Here is a 12,505-nt window from a genome sequence, read left to right on the forward strand (position 1 = left end):
CCTTAAGTTCCCCCACAACACCATTAGTAAGACTCAAGTACTACTTCATCGACACAAAACCAAAGATGTGTACCAACGGTGATTTTGATTTGATTGGCTATATTTCAGTTATAATGTCCATTTTGCTTACATGTGAAAGACTTTCTCTCTCTCAATGCTGGTAATTATGAAGGGAACATTAAGAAATATTAATTGTACAAATTTAATTTTATCATTAGTTTTTCATCATTTTAATCATAACATAGCTTTTTAAAAATTAAAAAAATTTAATGTATTCCATCAATAAATATGAAGTCTTGAAATTCATATATTGCATATTGTTACATGCTTATTTTTTTTACGTGTATAGTTTGTACAATTTACAAATATTTACACTGATATGTAGAACAAGCGCTAAAACGTCTTTTTAAGAATAAGTTCAGTGGGTGTTTCAGAAATGTTTTGGTTGAGTGCATGGCTTCTTTTTTAGAATTAAATGTTTCTTTTTTGTTTTTGATCAACAACTAACTTAACAGAAGGGGTATTTTAAGAGTATTCAAAAACAAATGGATTGCGTGGATCTCGTCTTTGGACACACATTACACAGAACAATTAAACCATCAAACTTTTATTGGCAAGATAAACTTAAGTGTACACTTCCAATTCATTATTAGACATTATACATACAGATACAAACTAAATTGAGTGCTAAAGTTTCATTTGCTGAAGTTTTAATGTCAGATGGAGAGCGTTTTCGGGTGATGCGAAGAGATATGGCTCACTGTTTGCGGGTGAAGTTTTCATTCTCCATACAGTAAATCAGTTCCCATGTTTACATGCATTTTGCAAAATGACAAGCATGCACTGCATCCTGTGCTAGTCAAGCCGAGTGTGTACCTCCTGAAAATTTATATATACCAATTTTAGCCACAGAAAGTGGGGAAAAACATTAATACATTTCAGGAAGTGGGAAAAAACAAACAAAAAAATGGATCCTGCATTAATTGCGTAATTTATTTTAAAATGTGATTAAACAGTCAACTATTAATCGCAGAAATTAACGCATTACATTTCCCAGCCCTACGATGGACATAATATCCCTTACAAAAAATCTAGAGTTCTGGCAAACTTGCCACAAATTTGCCACTCATTAGTTCACATGCAAATGTTTGCCAGAAGTTTGCAGCTCTTCACCGGTAGTGGTGAACCTGCAGCAAACCTTTGGCAACAATGGACAATTTTCCACAAGTTTGCAGCAAAGCTCATTTGCATGTGAAAATGATAAGTGGTGATTTTGCGGCAAGATTGCGGCAAATTTGTCATAAACTCTCAGTTTTTGTAAGGGATAATTTGTAATGAACATTATGGATTTAGAAAATAATGCAAAATAGAAAAATTTTCACAAGTGGCCTCTTAAACCCACAATAGTTTTCCAAAAACACAGCATGCAATGTCCATAATTTGCCAAAACACTGTACCATAATTGTTGATGTGATCGCAGTTCACTATTGTTTCACTCTGCTCACTGCCATGCTGAGAGAAAGCAATGTTTGTGCTATTTGCAGCGGTAGGGCCATGGGCCCCACCCAGTGAACGTAGAGTACAGGTTGTATCCCATCAGTGTGCCAGTGCCAGATTATGGACATTATCTCCATCACGAGCAGCCATCCGCATACTGCATGCTGTTTGCGTTCCTTTGCGTACACTTCGCACTGCTTGGCGGCGGCCATCCCAGACGTGCCTGGATTTGGGATCTAATTGCACAACAAAGAGCATCTTGTTTTGACAATCTCTCCCCTCTATGTATTTCAGGTGTTTACTTTAGGTTTGAAATGCAGGGACTGCAATCAAATGTGACCCCCTTGAAAAAAAAAAAAAAAGGAATTATAAAAAACATGACACCACCAGTGAGCAGAATGCCAAACATTCCACAGAGGTGTAGTGAGACATGCAGCTGAGGGGCAACTGAGCGCTAAGTGCTTTCAAAATAAACACTCACCATCCACACCTGTGGGACAGGGTCACTGCGCTGTCATGGTGACTGTAGCTACACAGCCAGAGGAAACAGTAGGGCGTTCCTTTGCCACACGTCAAGCCGGGTATCAGCACCTCCTCATCATCATCACCAGTGTGTTATTATGGTTATTTTTAGTGCTGCGCTAAATGTCAGTTCTCGTAATTAACATGTGGAGCAGCACCAAACAGCTGGGTCTCGAATCCGGACAAACCTGACCGAATGGACAAGGTGAAAAGTTTATTAGGATATATTGTGGGACACTTCTGTTTGGGAATGAGTGGAGAAGAAACAGTAACTGAAAAAAAAAAAAAAAGAGTTAAAGGCCCCATGAAATAAAAGTATGAGTTTTGAGGCTTTTAGTTCATGTAGTGCAAAAAATCATATTCTTAACAAATATTTTTTTGTCTCGCGATCCCAATAAAATTATTTTTAAAAATGCTACTGTACATCTTGCCATTGCAGTCTCTAGGCACGATCATGATTTCGAGCTCAATTACACTTCCTAGTGCTTGACGCATGCACAGAGCACTAGATGGCTCTATGAAGTGTAATCGAGCTTGAAACCATGATTGCAACAGAGACTGCAGATGTCAATATTTATAGTGAAAAATTTGTTATATTTTGGACTGTTCTCAACCTAAACCAAACATTTGTGTTCTGCAGAAGTATGAAAGTCATAGGAGTTTGTGACGACATAATGGTGAGTAAATGATGAGAAAATTATCATTTCTGGGTAAATTATTCCTTTAAAGTAAAAGAAAAATCTGCCAGTGCAGTAAGACAAATATATATTCAAGGTACATTCTCTGAAAACATGTCTTATATCTTAAAACAGTTTTGCTGCTCAAGTAAATTTATCTTTTTTTTTTCTTTTTTTTTTTTTTAAGGATTTTTTGATATTTTTTAGGTGAAAGCAAGTAAAAATAAATAAATAAATAAATAAATAAATAAATAAAAAAAAAGACTAATTACAACTCAAGAACTATTTTTTTCTTGCAATGTACTCCAAAAGTTGGCACAATGAACCTTTAGTAGAAATAAGCAATTACAATTTACAGTCTCTTTCTTCTAAGAAACTGTACCAAACATATTGATGACTCATCCTGCACTACACACAGATCAATCTGTCAATTTTGTGCAATACAATGCTCTCTAAAATGAGAATGTCTCTCCCCCTAATACTACCTGCCATGAACAACAAAGTCATAATAACAGTAGGAGATGGCGAAATCGTACATGTTGGCTTGCACAAAAAACATATGACTTTTACTCCCACAAAGAAAAATAAACGAGCCAACGAACAATGTTATTGTGATTTTTCCTAACCACTAACCCACAGGGTTTTGAACGAGCATTCTTACAGTTTTTCGGAAGTGTAACCCCTAACTAAAATTACAAACCTAAACCTAACCATGAAGTCTAACCCCTTACCCAAACCCTAAACCATTATTTTAACAGGAAAATAACTTTTGTGTACTATGGAAGAAAGAAAACATTGGGGTTTAGTACAAGACGAGGGAAGCATGATACAGGTTATTGACATGCATCAGTCTAAATAAATATGGAATGAGTAACCAATTTTTTTCACAGACATTACCTTTCTTAAAATAAAGTGTTGGATAGGAGGCTAGATAAAATTGTATTCCTATATTGTATCGATTTGAAATTCTGTTTGTTAATTGGTTGGTCTTGACAGGAATGAAAGTCGAACCTTTCGTACAAGCCATCGTGCAATATCTTGTAATTTCGCCATGTTGTAGAAACTATGGTGGCCATAGACTTAAATTAAGTAGCAAATCAAGATTCATGGCTTTGATGTTATTACAGCCTATGGACCTTATTCTCAGTAGTGCCGTCTTTAATTTTTGATGGTAATGGCAACAAGCCTGTGAGGGTTAGACTTCCATTCTGTTCAATGGGTTGCATTTCTGTTTAAAATTTTGGGGATTGTTCTGCTGATGAATAATTGAAAAAACGTCTTTCTGAGCTATTTCAGTTGACAAAAACCTCCAGAAAACACGAGTTTTGGAAAATGAGATGTGATCTTATACAGCAGATGCCATTGCTATATAAAGCTCCTAACTTCCTTATTTTCATTCACGTCAAAAATCAAATATGGCTCTGCTATGAATAAGGTCTATTGCCTATTTTCAAAAAAAGGGATAATCCCTTTGATGTTCTTTCACCCAGACTTCCTGTTTCAATCAGTAAGATCACACTGGAAGTCAGAATGTTGCTTCCAAATGTTACAGTACCCTGAGATCTGCCTCATTATGCCAAATTACTGACAAGTGGCATCTCCCATCAGAGGTTTTTGCATCGGTTCAAGAATGCCTACCTTCTCCTGTGGTGCGACTGGAAGTGCATATCATCAGTGACAAAATCAGTGAGGAGTGTGATTCAGAGGTTCCATTTTCCCTCTAACATTACATTTTTACTTCACTGATTGTAAAGTTTAGGGTTTGGTGGGAGAATTAATAAAATATGTATTGCGCTTCACTCTATTAAATCCTTTACAGCTAAAAACAATTTGCATTAGAACTTGATTTTGGAGCCCCTCCATGGGAATTTCACCTGGAAAGTGGAGCTCACAAGTGCCCAAACATTCAAAAACACTTCCTGCAATGGCCACTGGGGGCAGAGCTTCGAATTTTGGTAAGCAAAGACTGAGTTTATCTTAAGAGAAGTCAACCTACTGCTTCCGAATTCACTGTGAGATCAGTCTGTTTCAATAGCAGATACCTCAACACAGAAACTCCTCAAGTGATTTCTTGGGGTCTTTAAGTTCATTGCTGTGTATGTTTGTTTTTAGCGGGTAAGTGAGTAATTAGTTTGGAGGGGAGCTGAGCTTGTTATGGAATAACAGGTCATTCATCTTTTCCTGGCCTGCTAGTGAACACAGGGGCAATTACTCAAGGCAGCAGTGAGGAGAAAGGTCACAGCTAAGGAGGGAGTACCACATCACAGCAGGTGACTGTCACTATAAATGACATAGAAAGGAAAAAGAGGGAAATCAGCTGCACTTTATTTTTGTCTACCATGTCCGGAGTCTTAATCCTAAATAAATTCCTGCTGTGCAGGCATCACACAGGCAGATTTTTCCAGTCACAAATTAAGCTAACTCTAGTATCTTTATCCAAAATCCAGTCAAATATCCAGCTCATATGATCCAGAAGAGACCAGCAATGTTGTTTTCAGTCAGCCATCTCTGTTCCATTCACTCAACCCCTCCCTTCTAAGAGTATGACATGAAGTAAAAGCAGATGGTGAGATTGTTTTAGACATGCAAAGCAGCTGGGTAAACTGCGGGCATGGGTGTAATATTGCACCCGTTCTTAGCACTCCGCATCTCTCAGGCTGGTCGCAAACATGTAGATTTGAGTGCAACCGAAAAGCCATGGACATCCAGTCATCTCCAGGACATGTCACTGTTGAGGAAGTTTGTAAATATATCTGACTGTGATAAGTCAGTGATAACCTTGCTGAACCCCCATCCCCCCCCCCCCTTCCCCTTCACCCAGCCTGGTCAGATTGGTAAATTCTCTGGTTTTAGAGCAGTTTTGGATACTTTTTAGATGGTTAAGCTGTGGGACAACTGGATTGAAAGCAGTTCACCCTAATTTGCACAAGTGGTCTTTTATTAATGATGCATATTATAATGCTTGTTACAATATGATGCATATGTAATTGCTTGCATTCTTTGCAACTATTGCAAACTATTGCTATTGCAACTACTGCAAAGAATCCAGTGCAGACAGACACATCATTCAGCATAACTTGGGACTTATGTTAAGGATGTAACCATACTGTAGTTCAAAGTCAAACAATAAGGTGATGAGATTCAGGGATTCAATTGAGAGCTCGACCAATCATCATATACCCTGCATTCCACACAGGATAAATCTGCCCTGCACTTTGAAGGGAGAACAATCATGATAGCAATGCTGTAAGATTGTGTAACAAAACTTCACACAGGGAGGGAAGGAGGACACAGGGAACCAGGTTTCTTCAGTCTCACTTAAGGCTTTTTAATTGTCAACTCTTCTGAGCTTACAGCTTCACAGTAACTCAGTAGCTTCACAATAACTCATTAGCTTCACATTAACTCTTTAGCTTCACAATAACACATCAACTACTCGGTGGGACTCTAGATCTCTGGCTCTCTCTCCTTCTTGTCGGTGGCGTGGTCCTTATATACTGCTCTCCCCAAGCTCACTGCAACTAGAAACAGGTGTTAATCATAATCTGGCTCAGGTGTCTGCACCCCTACCGCTTTCTCTCTCTCCGGGCGGACGCTTGACCACGACCCCGCTGCCACATATCCCCACTGCCCGACTTAGGCCAGGGAGACATCCGGCCTGTCTACCACTCCCTCCCGTTTCTGGAAAGGAAGCCATCTGTGCTCCCGGTCTATGGACCACCTTGAACTTAAATGGCTGAAGAGATTTATTGTATATATGATTTGTTTGTTTTGTTTGCTTTGAAAAAAATCAATAAAAATATTAATCACACAAAAAAAAAAAAAAAATGGCTGAAGAGCCAGATACCAAAGGGTGATCCGCGCATTGGTATCCTTCATGCGGTGGAGCCATTGGAGCGGGCGTGGTCTGAACAGAGAGTAAAGACCCACCCCAGCAGGTAGTACCGGAGAGTGAGGACCGCCCATTTGATGGCAAGTACTCCTTTTCAACGGTGCTGTACTTAGTCTACCTCAGCGAGAGCTTGCGACTAATGTACATTTATATAGCGCTTTTCTAGGCACTCAAAGTGCTTTACATAGTATAGGGGGAATCTCCTCAACAACCACCAGTGTGCAGCATCCACCTGGATGATGCGACGGCCATAGGCCATAGAACCACCCTCAGATGCTGCATGTGCCGCTGCCAATCATTGCTGTAAATTATGATGTCATCTAAATAGGCAGCGGCATAAGCCGAATGCGGTCTGAGGATTTGGTCCATGAGACACTGAAACATAGCCGGGGCCCCAAACAAGCCGAACGGAAGTGTTACAAATTGGTGTAATCCAAACGGTGTGGAAAAGGCTATTTTTCACAGGAAACTGGTGTCAAGGGGATCTGCCAATAATCCTCTGTCAAATCCAATGTCGAATAAAATTGAGCAGTGCCCAACCGATCGAGCAACTCATCAACGAGAGGCATTGGGTAGGCATCAAATTTAGACACCGTGTTGACTTTTCTATAATCCACACAGAACCATACAGACCCATCACTCTTAAGAACTATAACAACCGGGCTGGACAAATTGCTGTGGGATTCCTCTATTACCCCCATATCGAGCATTGCATCCAATTCTTCCCGGACAATTTTCTTTTTGTGCTCAGGCAATCGATAGGGATGGCTACGTACCACCCCCCCGTCTCAGTCTTGATGTGGTGCTGGATGAGGTTTGTACGACTCGGTAGAGGGGAAAACACATCTGCAAACTCCTGTTGCAACTTGGCAACCTCGGCGAGTTGATATGGTGAGAGGTGGTCTCCGCAAGTGACCGGGGTCATATGATTGTGTTTTGTATTCACCTCCGGCCCGAGCTCCACCCTCTCCGGAACTACCATAGCCAACATCACAGGGACTGCCTCCCTCCATAATTTCAGGAGGTTGAGGTGATATATTTGACGTGCGCCCCCTCTATCGGTTCGCTTTACCTCATAATCGAGATCCCCACTCGTTGTGTGACCTCAAAGGGTCCTTGCCACTTGGAGAGTAATTTGGAGCCCGATGTGGGGAGTAATACGAGTACCTTATCTCCTGGTGCAAATTCACGCAGCCGAGTTCCCCTGTTATACAGTCGGCTCTGTCATTCTTGAGCTTGGAGCAAATTCACCTGTGTTAGTTGCCCCAAGGTGTGGAGTTTTGCACTAAGATCAAGAGCGAATTGAATTTCATTCTTACTGTTTGAAGGTCCCACCTCCCAAGCTTCGCGTATGACATCAAGCACGCCGCGCGGGCGCTGCCCATACAGCAGCTCGAATGGGGAAAACCCAGTGAAGGCTTGCGGGACCTCTCGTACTGCGGATAACAGGGGATCGAGCCATTTGTCCCAATTTCTAGCATCCTCATGCACAAACTTCTGGATATCGTGTTGCATAGTCCACTAGGACTAATACAAAGCGATGTCCGCGTGCTGACTGCTCTAATGGCCCGACGAGGTCAATGCCAATTCTCTTGAAGGGGACTTCGATCAGCGGAAGGGGGCACAATGGCGCTTTTGGCGTGGCCGGTGGATTCACTAGCTGACATTCGCGGAATGCCGCACATCACCTGCGAACATCGCCACCAATGCCTGGCCAATAAAAACGGGCTATTAGTCGGTTCAGTGTTTTACTTTCCCCTAAGTGACCCGCCATCAGATTATAATGAGCTGCCTGGAACACCATTTCCCGGCGGCTCCGCTATATTAAGAGCTGGGTTGTATCTTCCTTTGTTTGAGCGTCCTGCATCACTCTATACAACTGCTCGTTTATAATTGCGAAACAGGGACATGAAAGTGCGACATTTGGCCGGAGTTGTTGACCATCGATAACTCTGACTTGGTTGAAGGCGTGCTTGAGGGTTTTATCTCGCGACTGCTCCAAAGGGAAATCCCCTTCGGGAAATCCCCTGAGGATGGGAGGGGCTGCAGCCTCTCCCCCCCACCCCCCCCCACGTCATCCTGACATGGAGCTGACGAAGACTTCGCCTCCCCTGCCAGAGCATCGCACATTTCACATCTTGTCGCTTTTGTGCAGAACCCATCCGCACATATTCCTTTTAATACATTTCTGAATTCAGGCCAATTATTCCCCAAAATCAGCAGATGGGTGAGGCGGGAACTAACCATGGCCCACTCTATATTTTGTTCCCCGAAATTTGATCACAAGGGTCACCACGGGGTAATTGTGAATATCCCCATGCACACACTTCACCCTCACCCTTTTGGTTGTGCCCAAAGCCTCGTGTTGAACCAAGCATTGGTGGATAGTGGTCTGATTACAACCCACGTCCACCAAGGCTTGGTGTGTACTCCCCTTGACTCTTACCGGTATCCTGTACCCTCCAGCCTGATCAGGGGCAGCCTGTGGAGCATCAGGTATCCGGACTAAAGTTCCTCAAAAGTTCCCAGCTCCATCACAGGACACTGATCTTGGAAGTGTTCCAGATGACCGCAATGCCAGCAGGCTGGCCCAGGTGCTACGCCCACACCTGAGGAAGGGGGAGAACGGGAAGGCACTGAAGTCGCTGGGAAAGGGATAAACTGGCGCAAGCAAGGAACCAGCTTCAGCAGTGGGTTTCCACGCCCCCGGGGTGCAGGAACAGGGCCTGGAGAGAGGACAGAGTGAGAGGGGAGGGGGGAGTGGCAAGAGATGGAGGAAGCACAGGGGGAAGATAGAGAGAGAGAGAGAGGGCTCTTCCGCCCTTGGGTACACCACCATATGGTCATCCGTCAGCTGGACCGCTTCCTCCAGCGATGCCGGGCGATGATACTGGACCCATTCTGCCACCCCTTCTGGAAGCCGACGGATAAGCTGTTCCAGCACCACTTGGTCGATAATTCCCTTGATGTCGCGGTCCCCCGCCAGTAGCCAGATCTGGCAGGTGTCATGGAGACATTTAGAAAAGGCAAATGGGCGGCGGTCCTCTCCAACTTTATCGACTGGAAGAGCTGGCGGTATTGTTCTGGGCTCCGGCCAACCCACTGCAGGATGGTTTTCTTCAAGACGTCATAGGCCAGGAGACTAGCCGCCGGCAGTTGTTGAGCTGCGAGCTGGGCCTCCCCGGACAACAAAGGGATAAGCCGGGCCGCCCACTGAGCACATGGCCAACGGCAGATCTCGCCGTTCTGCTCAAACAGGTCGAGGAAGTCTTCGGGGTCATCTTCTGCACCCATCTTCACGAGTGAGGGCGGGGGCTAGGGACTAGTGTTGTCCGGGGTTGCAGCCGGGGCTTTCTCCTGGCTGAGGAGGCTTCGGATCGCCTGCCGGACCTCTGCTTGAGCCCTGAGGATCTCATTGAAGCGGTGATTCTGGTCCTGATGGAGCTCAAGCAGGGCCTGTTGGTGGGAGCTGTGCAGGCCGGCAAGGGAGTTGAGGACTTCAGCCAGTGGCGAGGACTCCAGGGGGCGTACTTCCTTCGGTTCCATGTTCCCGGGTTTTGGCACCAGTGTAACAAAACTTCACACAGGGAGGGAAGGAAGACACAGGGAACCAGGTTTCTTCAGTCTCAGGTAAGGCTTTTTAATTGTCTTAAATTAAAGCGGGACTCAAGATCTCAGGCTCTCTCTCCTTCTTGTCGGTGGCGTGGTCCTTTCATACCGCTCTCCCTAAGCTCACTGCAACTAGAAACAGGTGTTAATCATAATCTGGCTCAGGTGTATGCACCCCTACCGCTTTCTCTCTCTCCGGGCAGAAACTTGACCACACCCCCGCTGCCACAGATTGCTTCTAACAGAAAGAACAGCTTCTGGGAAGGATCCAAAATGATGTGTTTAGAGTCTCTTGTCCAATCAACATCGCTCTGTACTCCCCTGAAATATAATGGTACATGTATCTGCCATAGACTCCAATTAAAGCATGGTTTCTATAGCACAAATGTATAATGCACAAAGAGTGCTATGTAATTTACATAGATTATTTGTATGTATATATATATATATATATATATATATATATATATATATATATATATATATATATATAATCACAGTTGCCATATTTCTTATTAAATTTTAGGTGAAGCCTGTGTGCTTCCTGTGTAATCTTAAAGCAATCGCCACTGCCGCTGTTTATTTAATTCAGTCTTTCAAAGCTCAACAAGTTTAATTTCTTCTTAAAGCACAGAAAATAATGCCTGTGTTGTTATTTCAATTACTGCAAGAAAAGGAAAAATCTGTGGGCCAGCAAGACATTCTTTTGTTAGTACCAGTTACAGATGCATGTTGTTATCCAATTAAAGTAAAAAGAGCCACAAAATTCAATTGGACATGAGACATATCCAACAACAACAAATGTAATGACAACCTATCATGAAAGCAATGCAAAAACTGCAAAAGAATTTGTGCTTAAGATTTTGGCCACAAAAGCTCTGAATTGGCAGGATCATATACTGTAGACACAGAGAATAATGTTTTGACTCTGAATCAGAGCAAGTATTAAGAGTGTTATGCCCAAAGTATACTTCAGTTTTGACACAAATGCTTAGCATACTGTCGAAAGCTAGCCTTACACAGGCAGTTGGTGCATGTGCACTATGACTGCTATGAGATACTGGCCCTTTTCTCTTCAGGAGTTTAGACCCATCATTATTTACTTTCAGACTAGAGGTATACAAATGCAGGTATATCCTAACCTCCTAAAATGTGCACATCCACTGTTGTTGTTTCCACCTTCATCCCCTGATGTTCAGCGGCAATTACATCTTCTGCTAGCACTTCTTCGTGAAAGCAACGGCTTAATTGTGAGTGTTTCAACCTTGTGGACCCACAAATTATTGCAAATATTTCCAAAGTGCAGTTTCAAAAATCAGGCTGCACCCTTACAAAAATCGGCAAGTCGTTATTTTCACATGCAAATGAGCTTGTGATTTGCCGCAAAATGTTTGCCAGAAGTTTCCATCTCTTCACCGGTAGAGGTCAACCTGCAGCAAACCTTTGGCAACAATGGACGATTTGCCACAGGTTTGCCCATTTGTTCATATTCATGTGAAAATAATCAGTGGCGAATTTGTGGCAAGTTTGCGCAAATTTGCCATGAACTCTCAATTTTTGTAAGGGCATGCATTCAGTGCTCTAGCACTCTGCTGATGACAAAATTTGCACCATGTGTCCTGTATGTGTCCTGTACACCTTGCATTCGCGTTTGACCGAAGTACTCTTTGGGCTTTAGTCTACACTTTCTGCAGTTTTGTATCCCATGAAAGTAGCTAATTTAATCTCAAATACTTCATAGATGCCAAATTATTCTTTCTGGCCTGCTCACTGTCCATATGAATACATCATTATATAGTTTAGAACACAAAAGCTTAACCAAACTGAAAATAGGAATGATAAACTTCAAAATACCACAATTACCACATAAACTCAAATGTTTCATTTTGGTGATATCAGTTTAAATTCTGCAAACACAAACCTCAGTGCTGAATCAGACGAAAATGCAAACAAGTTCTTAAGTTGGTTTAAATGAAATTGAACTGGCATCTGAGAGGTCATTCAACCCTGTCTCTTTTTCGAAGCCGTGGTGCAGGGCAGAAGAACTGTCATCTGTTTCTAATGAGAAGGCCCTTTGATTGTTGATCTTATTGAAAGGCTGTCTGACACAGCCCTGAGCCCTCTTTCGTTTTTTGGACAAAATAAACAGGAAAAGGGGTTGTGTAACCAGAAGCCAATTTTTCACAAATAATATGATCAAATGTAAGCTTATGGAGTAAAGTAAATCCCAAGATATACTCAGGTGTTCCTTTGCCCTTGTTAGCCGAATGCGCTTTTATTGTTAGTGTTACATTCGTTGTAAACATTT

The 12,505-nt window shown here is 42.6% G+C and overlaps 1 long non-coding RNA gene across 2 annotated transcripts; it reads right to left on the reverse strand.

Annotated features, from left to right (window-relative positions):
- Positions 1–606: 606 nt before the first annotated feature.
- Positions 607–12,243, reverse strand: LOC127454504 (uncharacterized). Of its 2 annotated transcripts, none has more exons than XR_007899566.1 (3): positions 12,119–12,243; positions 1,979–2,207; positions 607–1,840 (listed from the first exon to the last, which is right to left on the reverse strand). It is a non-coding gene; the product is annotated as an uncharacterized LOC127454504 (long non-coding RNA). The 2 variants fall into 2 exon arrangements; XR_007899565.1 differs by lacking the exon at positions 12,119–12,243 and adding an exon at positions 9,035–10,501.
- Between the last annotated feature and the right edge of the window lie 262 nt (positions 12,244–12,505).

This window comes from Myxocyprinus asiaticus, chromosome 16 (assembly GCF_019703515.2).
Source record: "Myxocyprinus asiaticus isolate MX2 ecotype Aquarium Trade chromosome 16, UBuf_Myxa_2, whole genome shotgun sequence".
NCBI classification, from domain to species: domain Eukaryota; kingdom Metazoa; phylum Chordata; class Actinopteri; order Cypriniformes; family Catostomidae; genus Myxocyprinus; species Myxocyprinus asiaticus.